This window comes from Protopterus annectens, chromosome 6.part0 (assembly GCF_019279795.1).
Source record: "Protopterus annectens isolate FY-2018-M chromosome 6.part0, PAN1.0, whole genome shotgun sequence".
NCBI lineage: Eukaryota > Metazoa > Chordata > Ceratodontiformes > Protopteridae > Protopterus > Protopterus annectens.
This window is the reverse complement of record NC_056737.1, coordinates 659,386,971-659,403,496: the sequence shown is the minus strand read 5'-3', so window position 1 is coordinate 659,403,496 and position 16,526 is coordinate 659,386,971.

The window sequence follows — 16,526 nt, the reverse complement described above, 5'->3', positions numbered from 1 at the left end:
ACTTAGAGGCCATTATTCTCCAGGACTAAACAATTATATTACAATAAGATCTTTTTTAAATAATCGGAGATAATTATACTGCCTATGTTTTAATTTTGTGATATATTACATTATATGTTTTTTGTGACATACAGCATTTTTTAAATAAAAAAAAATTTTAATAATCCTATTTATTACATTTAATGTATGAAACATTATTTATTTATTTATCCGTTTATTTACATATCTATTTATTTCATTGATATTTTAATGTTTATTTTGGTCTATGAAATACCGATGATATTATAACAAATGCAGTTTTTGAAACATTTTTTGAAACATGCATTTTTTACTTTAATGTCATTAAGGTTTACAATGTGGTTTTTAAATAAGTTATTATATATATTTATTAACTATTTGACTAACTTATTTAAATAATAGTTTATTATTAATTTATTGCTTAGGGTAATTTCAGAATCCTTGAACTATGATTCTACAATAATATTTTATATGTTGGTCATGAAATGTTTATATCTATATTTACTATAGCATTTGATTTCATATTAACATGACACACAAAATTAGTAAGCATGTCTTGATAAGAATGCCGCTCTAAATCTTTTGACATCAACATTTATTGTTTCATTTATTATTATTACTTTATTTATATATCTATTTATATTTATCCTTCATTTACTTATTTATTCATCCATCTATTTTATTTTATTTTATTCTATTTTATTTTATGTATATTTATTGTTAAAATGCATTTTCAAATGTTTAAAAATCTGAATATTTATACATCTATAATATTTATATTTATAATATTTATAATACATATAATAATTATTACCCAACAGATTTTATTTTAAGAAAGGGTACGAATAATGATGGATCATATATCGTATATTTCGCTATACTTGATGATGATATATATCTAAGTGAATTTCAGATAATTTTAAATGGACACAAAATGATGTATGTCCCATTACATTCAATGTTCCTATTGTTGTGCTGCTTTAAAAAAACTTTTACAGAAAATGATCATTTTAATGTATGTCTTATTACATTCAGTGTTCTTATTGTTGTGTTGCTTTAAATTCTTTACAGAAAATGACCATTTTAATTGAATCATCAGCTAATTAATTAATCATTAATTACATCCATTAAGCTATGCCTCCCTATAAATATGCTGACTGTTTTCAGTTGTATATTGTCTGAAGAAGCATATCAGAGCATACGCGAAAGCGCTCACCATTTGTCTTTTCTTCTAATAAATTATTTCATGTAACGTGGAGAGTCCGAGGTTTTTGTTCTTCATTTTTAAAGTCGGTATTGTGTTTGAATTCCATCTTCTTGTTATACACTTCCTTGAGATTGCAAGTATTGTCCATACTAGATACATATTTAAGTCATTCAAATGAAGACCTTCATACACATTTAATAATACCACAGCTTTAGATAAGTTAAACAATTCATTAAATAAAACTTGTAAAAAGTTTTTAATACCATTCCAAAATGGCTTAATGTTAAGTCAGTCAAAAAATGTGATCCCAATATACATTTTGTATTTGCTCACACCACCAACATATTCCATTTGGGGAATAATTAATTTTAGTAATTCTATCTGGAGTTAAGAATGCTCTGTGCAAGCATTTCCAATTAAAATGTTTCGTAAAGGATGTATGTTTTATTGATAATAAAATATTTTATTTAATTTCTTCAGTTAGCTGTAATGAGTGCCCTTTTGTTGGGCGTTGTTTTATAATTTATCAATATTTTGTTGAAATACTATTTCCCATGTCATAATCATTACATATGATTTCATATAGGCATTTCATAAGTTTAGGTATTTCTTTAAATGAAGAATTACTAATTATTTTGCATATATCTTGCGAATATGTTAGAATGCGTTGCATAGTTAGCCAATGATGTTGTGAAATTTTTATGTTGTTTCTATTGTTTGCATATCCAAAACTTTTAGTTCTTTGATACACTGAAACCAACAAACAAATCAATTCTGTTCCCAGGAATTAATTATTACTCTGTATATTTTATGTGGATAGCTCTTTGTAACTATGAATGGTGAAAAAACAAAAATGCATGACAAAAGCACTTCCAACAACCAGGAATCTTCAGCTATTCAGCTCTTTAATAGGAACAGGAACAAAACACAGTGCCACACTGGAAAGTAAAGTAAAGCGCTTGTCAAATAACTTGTCTGAAGAAGTCTGGTTATTGCACCAGACGAAAATCGCTTTAGTTTACTTTCCAGTGTGGCACTGTGTTTTGTTCCTGTTCCTATTAAAGAGCTGAACAGCTGAAGATTTCCGGGTGTTTTAAGTGCTTTTGTCCTGCATTTTTGTTTTTTCATCAGTTTGTGGTGTTGGTTTGATTTACTATGAATGTTGTTGAAAGATCAAACCAGATTTTAAAATCTATATTTGCATTAATAATTTTCCTAAATGAGTCAATGTAATAATTAATCATACAAGTTTTAATGGCTTAGTTATGTTGTATTGCATACTAACACATAATGTGTGCCATGGCAAATTGTTTTTATATGTTATTTGAAAATTTTTTTGTAAATAAAATTCATTTATTGATATTACAGTTTGTAATTATTTCACATTTGCAGAATAATTTGGACTTATCCAATCTGAGATTGTTTTAGATATTGATGCTTTTATATATGTTTCTATATCAGGAAAGTTTAATCCTCCCTGTTTCCATGGTCTGATATGATGTCTTAAAGCTATTCTGTTTCTTTTGGGAAACCATAAACATTTTATTAGGCATGAGTTTATTTCTTTGAGTATATTCCTTTCTGGTAACAGTTGTATTGCCAAAGCTATATATAGAATCTTGGGTAGTAAAACCATTTTTATTAACTGTAGTCTATCTTCAAATGTTAATATTACTTTGTTCCACTTTTCCACATAAATTATAATTGTATTGATGATATTATTGTAGATTTTTTAAGACTAATTCATTATTAGCCTTGCATAACTAAATTCCTAGATATTTCAAGGCAGATTCTTATTTCCCTATAATATGATTCTCCTTCATCTGCAATTTTTGTTTTCATTTAAAAATAAAAATTTTGATTTTGATTTATTGAAATGGAGTCTTGAAGTCCTGTAAAATGTGTCAATTAAAATATCTAATTCTTCTAATGTCTCTTTTGTATTGGATAATGTTAATAATATGTCATCAGCAAACAGCATTACTTTAGAATTGTATTGTTCATAAACATCGACTCCTTTGATTTTTGTATGGTTATGTATTGAATCTGCCAATATTTCAATAGCCAAAGAAAATAGAATCAGTGACATGAGACATCCTTGTTTAGTGCCCTTTGTTATATGTATAGATTCAGAGGTAAAAGGAGCTAGTTTAACATACACTAAATTATTTGTATATATATATATATATATATATATATATATATATATATATATATATATATATTTAGTAGATGATCAAAGGAAGGAGGGAATTCAAATAACACCAGTATTTTGAATAAATAGTCCCAATTTAGGGAATCAAAGGCTTTCTCTATATCTAAGCCAATTATGAGTGTTTCTTTATTTTCTTTAATAAAATAAACTATAAGAGAAATTATCCTTTTAATATTGGCATGTGTCTGTGAGTGTGTATATGAATCCAGTTTTATCATTATTTATTGTTTTGGATAGTGGTATTTTCATTCTGTTAGTTAATACTGTCATAAATATTGTATAGTCATTATTTAATAATGATATAGGTCTATATGAGGTACAGAGGTTTGGGGATTTGTTTCCCTTTAGGATTCGTGTGATTAAGGAATATCTTCAAGAGGGTGGTATTAAAGCTTGTGACTGAATTTCTAATAGAGATTTATGGAAGAGGGATACTATCTTTGAAGAAAACGTTTATATATTTCCATAATTATGCCATATATACCTGGAGCTTTATTATTTTTACTTTATTTTATTGTATCTGTCATTTCTTTGTATGATATGGGTATTTGCAGATCTAGTTTAAAATTTTCTGGTATTTTTTTATATTAGAACATTTTTCATCTAGATTTAATTGATTGATATGTATATTTTCTTTTTGGAAATGTTCCATATAGTGATTTCTATAGGCATCAAGAATGTCACTTATATCCAAGACAGTTTTCCCTTTCTTTTCATGGAAGATACTTTTAATGTTATTAGCTTTTGGTTCTATTTTGACTCTTGTGGATAAATTATGTAGATATTTGGGAGAAGTGGCCAATGTATTAATTTTTAGTTTTTCTAAAGTTAAACTAGTTTTATGTGTTAGAATTTCATTGTATTTATTGTTTAATACTTCTACTTTCTTTTTCATCTCCAAATTATATAGATTTTTTTCAGCTTTTACTGACAAAAGTTTGGATTGTAGATCTAATAATTCAGAATCCCATTTTCTGATTTTTTTTATACCAAGTTAGGGTTTTGCCATATATATATAAGCTTTTAATGAGTCCCATATTACTATTTTATTTATCTCTGTGGTGTAATTAATATCTAAGAATAAACTGTAATTCAGATAATAACCAGGTTTGAACGCTTTAATTTTAGTTATATATGCTGTAATTCTGGAGTTAAAGATTAATGGTTTGTACCCATTTTGATGTTTTATTATCAATGAACTGCGGTCTGAAAAGGGGCAGGAAGTGATTGAGTCATGGGTAGCAAATATTTTATCTGTTCTATTTTGGGTACCAAATCTGTGATCTTGATGTGAAAACAACAAAGATTTATCTTCTTTAAATTTGAAAGTATCTACAAGATGAAATGATCCTACCCACTTGTTTAAATCTTTTGATACAGCAGATATATGCAGCAGTCTTTTATTTGCAGTTTCAGAAATATCAAATATATAGTTAAAATCTCCTCCTAATATTAAGTTGCCTTTATAATTACTGGAAATGAAATCCAAGTGTTTTTTAACAGTTCCTGATCCAATGCCTGGGAACCAGTATTGATTGGCTAGGATCCATATTCTGTTATTATATTTAACTATTACTGGTGCGTGCGTGAATGGGTGTGCCTTCCTTGAAGGTTGGGCATTGGGCTGGCAACTCGGCACCATAAACATCCACTGCCAATCATGAGCAGACTGGAGTTCCGCTGTGGTGACCCCTATCTGGGAAAAGCCGAAAGACATTACTTTTACTAATTTCATAAGGCCTTCTTTATCTTCATACTTGTAAACAATTTCTGGTTTAATCACATTTGTTTTCCACAAAATTGTTGCCCCTTTTGTCTTTGTCTTATAAGTGGATTGCACCAATATCATATATTCCTTAGGACTCCATTTGTAATTGTCATTTGTTTTGAAATGAATTTCTTGAAGGAAGACAATTTGTGCTTTGTTCAGTTTTAAATATTTCAGTAGATTTGATCTCTTGCTAGGATTGCTTAAGCCATTGGTATTTAAAGATAATACGCTTAAATCCATCTTAGGTTATTTAGATTATGTATTTTTTGTTTTATTGTGACAATTAAACATTTTCCTCTGATAACTATAAAGTATATGTTTGAGCTTTTTAAAGAAATTATCAATTTTGTACTTTGAGTGTTTAACAATATAGTAATGTTTTGGTCAGGCATACTAAACATGTTTTTGTGAAATAAATTTAAACTAATAAATGTTAACAAAACTAAGATCAGCACTAGCCATGGAATGAAAATCATTCTTAATCTGATGGATAAACCTAAGTCCATCAGATTATCACTCATACCTTTACAATCTAGAATATCTGTGCTCCATAAATTGAATTATCATATGGAGAATATTTGTAATAGGAATAAGCCATATTTATATTATTTTGAACAGATATAGTACTATTGCAGATTAGACAGAATTCTAATACAATATAAATGTCTACTTATTGTATAAGCAATTAATATTTGCATGAAAGATAGATGGCAAGCAATTCATAGTAATGTAGGATGTATCATATATAAAACCTCAGTAAAAGATTATAGCACCCAGTTATTTAACATATTCACCCTTATTGATGAAGTCTTTCAAAATGTATTACTTAATATAAATAGATGGTGATAATATTTATACCTAATGTTTATAATACAATGTATATTTTACTAGATATATCAGAAGTTATATTTCATTGTTTGCCAGCATTTAAGTAATCACTTTGTTGCTAACTTACTTAGAGCATCAAGTTTGTTTTATGTAAACATTGATGAAAGTAAGTGCATTTTAATTATCAGTGCATCCCTCTTCCCCCATTTCCTACACATAAGGATTTTCATATCTGTAATTTCTTATAATAAAATGAGTGAAATTATAGGTTAAAACAACAAATTCACTTATTGTGATTAATAATTACAAGTTCCCTTTCCATATTCAAAAATTGCCATTTTATGGCATATACTGAAAGTTTTTAGATGTTAATGGCATCATTCTATTTTGTATAATCAGCAAAGGTTAAACTGAATGATTATTGTCAATTTAATGCTATTTGATCAGAATGTGATTGTTACATTCTGTGACATTCCTAGTTTAGGCTTCTATCGTTTCCCTTGAACAACTTTGTCAGTTTGATGTCATGTATAAAACATTAGTTACCTTGGTAACAGCTTAAGTATTATGTATGGTCAAGATGCATTAAAAACCACAATTCAAGTTAAAGCAATTATATGACTTGTTATGGACATTTACTTATATGAGAAAGTCATCATGCTTCTCCTTGATGTTCAATATAGTGTATGTCATTTATGACAAGTTAAACAGTAGTGTTATTATACCCAAGTCCCTGTTATTAAACTGAGTGCCTATTGTCGATTTAATACTATTTGTTCATAATATGATTGTTACCTTCTGTGACATTTCAAGTTCAGGCTTCTATTGTTTCTCTTGAACAACTTTGTCAGTTTGATGTCATGTATAAAACATTAGATCTGAAGTAGATAACTTCATTTGATCAGCAACCCGTGGGTATCGGATCCGTCCTGGATCCGAGCCGGCTGCTTTCCAAGATAGAGATTCGAGCTCCAAGCTCCTCCCCCTTACACATAACACCCTGCTACCTCCATCCAGTCCCCAGATCTCATTTGCCGTGGATTCTAGAAGCATGAGTGACGAGCTCCTTGCAATTTGGTGAGTTTTGAATAGGTGTTTTTTTCTCTGTCCTTCCCAGTTAAATACTGTGTGTGTTACTCAATCCCTTAGTTAATTTAATTTAATTTAGTTTAATTAGTTGGTTAAACTTAGCATTTTTCCCTTCCCCTTATCTGTGTGTGAGGGAGTGTGTTTAAGTTAGTTATGGCCGAAGGCCCTAAGGCCATTTTTTCCAAATGCTCTGAGTGTGGCCATAAGCTGTCCCCAGCAGATGGCTACACTCAGTGTGTTCTTTGCCTGGGGGTTGCGCATTTATCATCAGGCTGCCAGATTTGTGCCGCCTTTAACCCCTGGGCTTTGAGAGACAGGAGGACTAAGTTAATCTTAGCGGGCCTTTTGCCCACGGATTCTACTTCTTCCTCCTCTCCCTCAGTGGCACCAGCCACGGCTGCGGCTCTTCAGGCAATGGTTCCTGCTCCCCTGGCCGGGACTTAAACTCCCACTGTGTCCCAGGGAGAGAGGGACCCCAGAAAGAAAGAGAGGAGGGAGAGAGAGAGGGAGAAAGAGAGAGACAAGGACAGGGAGAGGTATAGGAGCCACAAGTGGCGGGCTGAATCTGCCCCCTCAGCCCTGCCGGCTAAGCAGCTCTTTTCTCCCTTTAAGGTCTCCGGGTCTTCCCCCTCTCGGCTCCATTCCCCATGTTTCTCTCCAGAGCCTGAGGAAGTCTCCTTTGGAGACATTATGGAGATGCTGCGTATTAGATGGGGGGTGGTCAGCCCAAAAACCTTCCTAGGATGAGTCTGTGTTTCTGGAGGTGTTTGACGCAGGCCCATCTACCTCTTGGGTGTTCCCTCTGGCTGAACCCTGGTAGATCTAATTACTACCAGGGCGTGGAAGGAGCCGTACACTGTAGAGCTGATCCCCAAGAGACCAGATAAGATCCTTAGTCCCCGACAGACAGGACAGCGTGGAGTAAAGGTTCCCCAGTAGATGCCATGGTGGTGGCAGCTGCCACCAAGAAGGAACTGGCACAGGATAGTTCCTCAGTCCATCCTCCCAACAAGGAGTCTCGGACGATGGATTGCAAGCAGATGTTTGCTTCAGCCACCTTCTCCGTAAGGGCACTGAATTACTTGGCACACGTGATTAGGCTTCAGTGGGATCTAGTGAAAGAGTATGCTGGGTCACCCCCATATTCCATGTCGGCCGAGGACAAATGGATCTTCTCGGCACAAATGGCCACTCTAAATTCGATATCCAACACATCTCTGCGGCTTCTCTCCCATGTCACGGAGGGGGTGGCTAGAGCCAGAGGAGCAGGCATCGCCTTAAGGTGTCACGCCTGGCTCCATCTTTGCAACTTTGCGGAACCCTTCAAGGCATCCTTCATGAACGCACCCTTTGATGGTTCTACGCTGTTTGGCAAGACCGTCCGCGATACGCTACTCCAGAGCGAGAAAGACAGGAAGACGTCTGCCGTCGGAATCCGCTTCTCCACTCCTCAAAGGTCCTTTTCCAGGAACCAGAGAGGACAAAAGAAGATGTGGTTCTGGAAATCTCAACAATCCCATTACGCTCCGGACCCTTCATCCTTCAGAGGCAGGGGAGGACAAGGCAGACGCCGGCCCAGAGACAGAGGGGGGCCAATGAATTTCGGGTCGAGGGAACCTTTTTACGACCAACCCACACAACAACCCTGAGGGGTTGCCTGACTGCTCCTCTCTGGAGGCAGTCAGGGGGCATTTCTCGGAACACCTAGCACATTTGGAGTCCATCACGACAGATCACTGGGTGATCCGAATAATATCCAGAGGTTATTCTATCCCCTTCGTAAATCCTCCCCCTCAGTTGGGGCGCCTCCCCGATGTCCTACCCAGTCAGAGGGAGGTGGCGGCTTTAGAGATAAAAGAGCTGCTAAGAAAAAGAGCCATCCAGCACATCCCCCCAGGCCAGTCCGGGTCAGGCAATTACTCCAGGTTCTTTTTCGTGCCAAAAAAGACATGGGACTTAAGGCCAATTCTTGATCAGTCTACATTGAACCTGTTCATTGCCAAGGAGAAATTTCGGATGGTCACTCTTCAATCTATTTGCCCCCTTCTACAGGAGAACGACTGGATGTGCTCCATAGACCTCAAGGATGCGTACTATCACATTCTCATGGACAGGCAATCCAGGTGGTTTCTCTGCTTTCGGTTGGGGGCCAGTCATTATCAGTTCAGGGTCCTCCCTTTTGGCCTCACCACAGCCCCCATGGTGTTCACCAAGGTCATGGCGGTTGTAGCAGCCCACCTGAGGCTTCAGGGAATACAGGTCTTTTCTTACCTGGATGACTGGCTCCTCGCCGCTCCCACCAGGCATCTACTATGCTCAGCCAGGGATTGTTTCCTGCTTTTGGCCCACCAATTGGGGATCACCATAAATTACAAAAAATCATCCCTTCAGCCTGTTCAGGTCCTGGACTTCATAGGGGCCAGAATAGACACGTTTCAGACCAAGGCCTTCTTGACGTTGGACAGACTCTGCAACCTAACTCTCCATGTCATAGCACTTCTACAGTCCCCAGCCCCACCAGCAGAATTAGTCCTGAGGGCTCTAGGGTCTATGGTGGCAGCTATCAACCTTTCACCCCTAGCCCCCTTGAACATGAGGGTTCTTCAATGGACCTTGCAGGTCCAGTGGTCCATCCTTCGACATCCGTTGGACTACCCTATTCCCCTCAGCAGGGTTTGCAGGGAATCACTGCTTTGGTGGCTCCATTCCCGAGAGCATCGGGAAGGGCAGCCCTTTTTGATGCCTCTACCCCAAGCCACAGTGACCATGGACGCTTCTCGCCTAAGGTGAGGGGGCATTGCATGGGCAGAACCGTCCAAGGCACATGGACTCCAACAGAGACCGTTCTGCATATAAATGTTCTGGAGATGAGTGCAGTGCTTCTAGTGTTGCAAGCTCTCCATGCCCTTCTTCCTCTAGGGACTATTGCAATTCAGACAGACAACATGTCAGTGGTCTGGTACATCAACAAACAGGGGTGGACCAGGTCTTACCCTCTTTGCCGAGTGGCCATGAGAGTTTGGGAGTGGGCGATATCCACCAACCGTTTTCTGCTAGCAACGCACATTCCGGGTCGGTCCAACATTTTAGCAGACAAGCTGAGTCGAACTATCCTCTCACCTTACGAGTGGTCTCTGAACCCCTTAGTAGCGAAACATATCTTCCTCAAATGGGGTCAACCTTGCTGCGATCTGTTCGCATCGCCTTCGAACGCAAAGTGCAGGGAGTTTTTCGCTCTATTCCCCCCACCGGGGGAGAGCCCCAGAGATGCTCTAGTTCATGCTTGGCCATCCGGTCTTCTTTATGCTTATCCTCCTCTCCCGTTAATGACAAAATTCTTGCAGAAAGCTCGTTGGTTGGGGAGCAAGGTTATCCTCATAGCCCCATTCTGGCCTCGCCAAACCTGGTTTCTGTACCTATGGTCTCATCTCATAGCTTCTCCTTGGATCTTAGATCCCATTCTGGATCTGATTTCTCATCCTTCAGGATTGAAAGCTCTGAATCTGGATGACCTCAAGCTTTCAGCTTGGTTGATCCAGTTCCATTGGTTGATCCAGTTGCATTAGTGATTAGGACTCCCGGTATCTCGTCCGCAGTTAAATCCATCCTGGTGGCAGCACATAAGCCTTCTACCAGGAAAGTCTACAACAGTAAATGGAAACGTTTTTGTATCTGGGCCGGGCATAGGAATTTGGACCCCTTTACGGCTCCCATTCCAGCAGTACTTGAATTCCTATCTCACATTTTTCATCAAGGGGTCAGTTCTTCGACTGTGAAGGTTCAAATGGTGGCCATTTCCCACTTCCACATTGGAGACAATCTTGGTCCTTTAGCTTCCTCTAAGATCTGTAAGACCTTCTTGAAGGGCACCTTTCTTTTAAGATCTCCTGTCAAGAATGCGGTTCCTCCGTGGGACCTAACCTTAGTCCTCCAGGCTCTAACTGGTCCCCCCTTTGAGCCTGCAGCTTCGGTTGACTTAAAGTTTTTGTCTTGGAAAACTGCCTTCTTGATTGCTATTACCTCAGCTAGAAGGGTATCGGAGCTTCAGGCCCTTTGTACTAAACTTCCGTATCTTGTCTTCCATAAGGACAGAGTATCCCTCAGGACTAATCTCTCCTTTTTACCTAAAGTGGCTTCCGAGGCTAACATCAACCAATCCATTAATCTGCCTGTTTTCTTCCCTAACTACTAGAACAAGGGGGAGTACAGACTCCATTCAGTAGATGTGCATAGACAATTGCACTTTTATTTGCACAGAACAGCTGCCTCTCGCAAGTTGGAGCAGTTCTTTGTTTCCTTTGCTAAGCCATCCTTGGGTAAGCCAGTAATGAAGGTGACTATAGCTAGGTGGATATCTCACTGCATTTTGCTCACATACAAAATTTCTGGTCAGCCTGAGCCCATGGAGGTTCGTGCTCATTCTACCCATTCTATGGCTACCTCTGCTGCTTTTTGGTCAAGGGTTCCCTTGGATGACATTTGTTCTGCAGCTACTTGGGCTTACTCTCATACCTTTATTTCACATTATAAATTAGATCTGATATCCAGAGGGAGGGCAGCCTTTGGCTCTGCAGTGCTCCGGAATATTCTTCCTTGAGGGCCTCCCAAGTTTTCTGGTAGCTGGGGACTCTGTCCCACAGGTTGCTGATCAAATGAAGTTAACTACTTCAGATAAAGAAGTTATGTACTCACCATAACATTCCATCTGAGTAGGTAACTTAATTTGTCAGCAACCGGCCCCCCTCCTTCCCCCTAACCTGGAGTTCGTTACCAGAATGATTGAATGATTCACTCCTGGTATGTATCAGGTTAGGATGTTCAGGTTTTGTTTGTCTTGGTGTGTCTACTAATTGGGCAAACTCGATCTGAGGACTGGAGGGAGGTAGCAGGGTATTATGGGTAAGAGGAGGAGCTTGGAGCTCAGATCTCTAGCTTGGAAAGATGCCGGCTCGGATACAGGACGGATCCGATACCCACAGGTTGCTGACAAATGAAGTTACCTACTCAGATGGAATGTTATGGTGAGTACATAACTTCTTTTTACCTTGGTAACTGCTTAAGTATTATATATGGTCAAGATGGGTTACACAAACTACAATTTAAGTTAAAGCAATTACATGACTAGTTATGCATATTTACTTTTATAAGAAAATCATCATGCTTCCCCTTGATGTTCAATGTAGTGTATGTCATATATGACAAGTTAAGACAGTAGTGTTATTATACACATGCCCATGTTATTAAATCCTGTCTTTAATATCTAAATTCAGCAGACTGCTTCATCTTATATGACAATTGTACATTTTATGTCTAGATTTACTAAAATCATACATTACATAACTATTGTGTGTGTTATTTATTTATTGTTTTGGCTGTTGCTTAGTTATTTGAGAGACCACAAGCTGTAATATGTAATATTTATTCTTATTATTAGCTCCTTCCAAGCATGTTTTATGCATGTGAACTACATTATTAATGTAACTATAGTTAATCTATAGTTATAGTTATTGCTCTATAGTGTTAGCGCTAATGCTAACTTTACAGCTATCATTGTTACCTAACTGGATATATACCTTGTAGCTTCCTATAGTCTTGTTCCTAGCCTAGTTGGAATAATAAGATTTGACCAGAATTTTGCTGACTTACTTTTGATAAGGACTTGCTATAATACTTATTAGAAGATTAGAAGACTTGTAAGGAGTGATGCATCTTTCTAAACAACTTGAGAACCTGTTAGCCTGAACTACATTTTTGTACAGTTCTACGTGATTATATGCTTGTAATATTCTGTTTAATTACAATGCCTTTGATACTAAACTAAATATCTTGTTTCTACTATTTTTCTCTCTCTCTTTTCATCCTAAAACAATCCCAGCTCTCCAATCTGAGAACACTGCTTTAGGACACAGAAATTAACAACCTGAAGAAAAGGACCATGTCCAAACTCCCTTCAGTCTCCACAGTTGAGCATCCTATCCCTGTACTTTCTCAGTAAAGGGAGCATGAAAGTATGTGTCTAAACTATCACGGCCAGTAGAGCCTATAACGTATTATTAGATGTAGGTGGCTATAAAGCGCTAGCCAGGAAAACCAGCGGCTTTACTCCCTCCCCACACTGTAACCAATCTAATCTACTTTTTCCACCATTTAAATACACTTGGAACCACTACTCCTTTTCTTGCATTAGGAACCTAAACTCCCTCCTTTTTTACACTGTTTACAATAAATTGTTTGGGCCAACAGGTGGCAGACTTATCCCTTCCAGGCCTTGAAGCCTTCTCCTGACCTGTACTACACCTTTGCTATATACTGTTTATCCACAGACTTGCTATTAAACTGTAGCCCATAACATCTATTTATTTTTATGGTTAGCTCTCACACACCCTCCAAATAGCTCTATTATCTCCTCTTTTAACTTTATTCCAGTAATTAGGTTTACCTACCTACTGTAATCCCTGCTTCAACTGATTGTTCTTTTCACCTCCTTACCTCTCTTGTCTCTACCAGCTCCATTCACCCTGCGGGCTCAATCCGCTCCCCTACCCTACCCCCATTTCCCACCCACCCCTACTACCACACCATTTTCCTCTCCAATCCAATCACAATAGTCATCTTGTTAACATTCTACATACACCTCTCTCTAATCACCCCTAGTATAACTCCTCCCCTTTAAAGAACACCAGTAAGCTTATTAGTCACTATGCAAACACAACCTTTCCGAATCCAACTAAAGCTCCTAATCATTGTCTTTCTCCTACTTTCTCTAACAGCAGCCTACCTGCTAACCTCATATGAACAGTCAAAATATTTACAGCTGAACTTCCCTAATGCACAAATAAGTACTATACCTCTAATTAACTCCCCAGAATACATAAATATGACTTCTTTAACTAGCTACTTCCTGCTAAATATCACAGACTGACCCATATCAAATACAACTATCTAAAACATAAAAAACCTCTTCACCATTACTTTAACCTCCACAACCCCTTAAACAAACTATTACACCTCTCCTTACTAGATGGGGACATTCGTCCTAACCCAGGACCAGGGCATACAACTAGCACAAAACCACAAATTCATGTCCCCTCTACCCCAAATATCCCATCTAAATCTCCCAACTCACTCTATATAACTCACCTCAATATTCGCAGCATAAATAATAAAATTGACCACCTCCATGCTCTCCTGGATGTTCATTCCTTTGATATACTTTGTTTAACAGAAACATGGCTATAACTCACTACACAAGATGTTGAAATTATTCCATCTGGGTACATCTTGAGACAAGACCACAAAGTAAAAAAGGAGGGGTGTTACTATCCTCTATAAAGAAGGGCTACAAATATCTATACTAGATCTTGGTTCCTCTTCTGAAAACAATACAGAAATCATTAGCACCAAACTTCATTTTTATCCTAGCAAATCCCTAAATATAATATGTATCTACTTGCCCCTGGTAACAACATCACCACTCTGGAAGGTATCCATGCTGGACTCTCCACAAAAATTCCCCAAGAGACAATAATTCTTGGAGACTTTAATATAGATTGGAAGGACTGCTCTACTGAATCACCAACCTCCCATATTAACCTTAATGGCTTCTCACAAACAATTAACTCTCCAACCAGAATTAATAAACCCAATAACAAAGGATCCATCCTAGACTGGAGTCTAATAAATAATCACCAACACCTCTATAAGGTAGGGACCCTCCCTGATGATGTAAGTGACCATTCTCTCACTTACATAATCAGGCAAAGGTCGAGCTCACACAACCCAACCATATATAAAACAATAAGAAGCAACAGAAACTTTAACCCCAATAACTTCCAAGCTGAACTAAAAGAATGTGATTGGTCACCTATAAAATACCTCCCACTTGACGAAGCAGCAAATTAATTTAACTCAAAATTCTTCACAATCCTTAACCACCATGCACTAAAGCGTTCCATCAAAATTAAATCTAAACCCGCCCCATGGCTTACAAAGAATACCAGGCAGAAAATTCAACAGAGAAATAAAGTTTGGGCATTATGGAGAACAACTACAAACCCCATAGGCCAACAACAATTCAGGCAAAAAAGAAATGAGACTAAGAAAGCTATACTTGAAGATAAAAATAAATTACTTCCACCTCCAACAAAACAACCAAAATAATCCACAAAAGTTCTGGGCTAGCATAAACAGACTACTTCAACCAGGCCATTCCGCAACACCACCCCCTATAGGATCAAATTCCGACAATCCAAAGCAAACTGCTAATGCTGTTAATACCTTCTTCACTGAGACCACCGAAACACTTGCTAATCAACTAACAGCTGATAGCTGTGCCCTTCCAACTAATACTACTAACTCTCTCTCAACTCTTAACCTGTAACCTGTCCCAACTTCCCTCATCTACAACCTCTTAAGAAAACTAAAACCTACTACCCCCTCAGCTGACCAGCTACCTGCTGAATACCTGCAAAAGGCAGCCAAAGTCATAGCTTATCCTGTATCATTGTTGATAAGTAGAACCATAGAAGAAAGCACTATTCCCACCATCTGGAAAATCTCCAACATTATCCCCCTATTTAAGGGTGGAAACTCCAGAGAATATTCTAACTATCCTCCTATAGCACTACTTTCCCCATTAGCTAAAATAATGGAAAAGTGCATCCACAGACAGTTATTAGACTACCTACTCCAGAACAATTTACTGGCCAAATCTTAACATGGCTTCAGGCCTTTCCACAGTACAACAACTGCACTCCTATCCTTCACCGACAGCATCAATAAAAAACGTAATAACAATCTTCTCTCTTCAGCACTTTTCATCGACCTTTCAAAAGCATTCGACATGGTCAACCACCACTTACTTCTCAATATTCCAAAATCTTTCTCTCTGGACACAAAGACTATAAAATGGCTCCAGTCCTACCTTGATAGATAGCAGGCAGTGCTATGGGACAACAACCTCTCATCCCATCTCCCAGTTACCCTAGGTGTTCCTCAGGGCTCTATATTGGGCCCCCTCCTTTTCTCAATATTTATCAATGACCTCAACCTAGCTATTCCTTTAACTAACTGTGTACAATACGCAGATGATTCGACAATAATCTGCTCAGCTAAATCTCAATCCCAACTACAGACTCTAAGTCAGACAATGTTCAATAAAGCAGAAAATTGGTTTCTACAATGCTGCCTCCTCTTGAACCCACCCCCCCCCCAAAAATAACAAACTCCTCCTCTTCACTCCTACCCATAAATCACTCCCAATGAACTTTTCAGTCTTATCCAATAATGGTACACTCATATCTCCCGATCCAACAATTAAACTTTTAGGGGTAACCATTGATAACAACCTGAGCTTTGAAACCCATATCAACAATACCATAAAAACTATCAACAGGAAA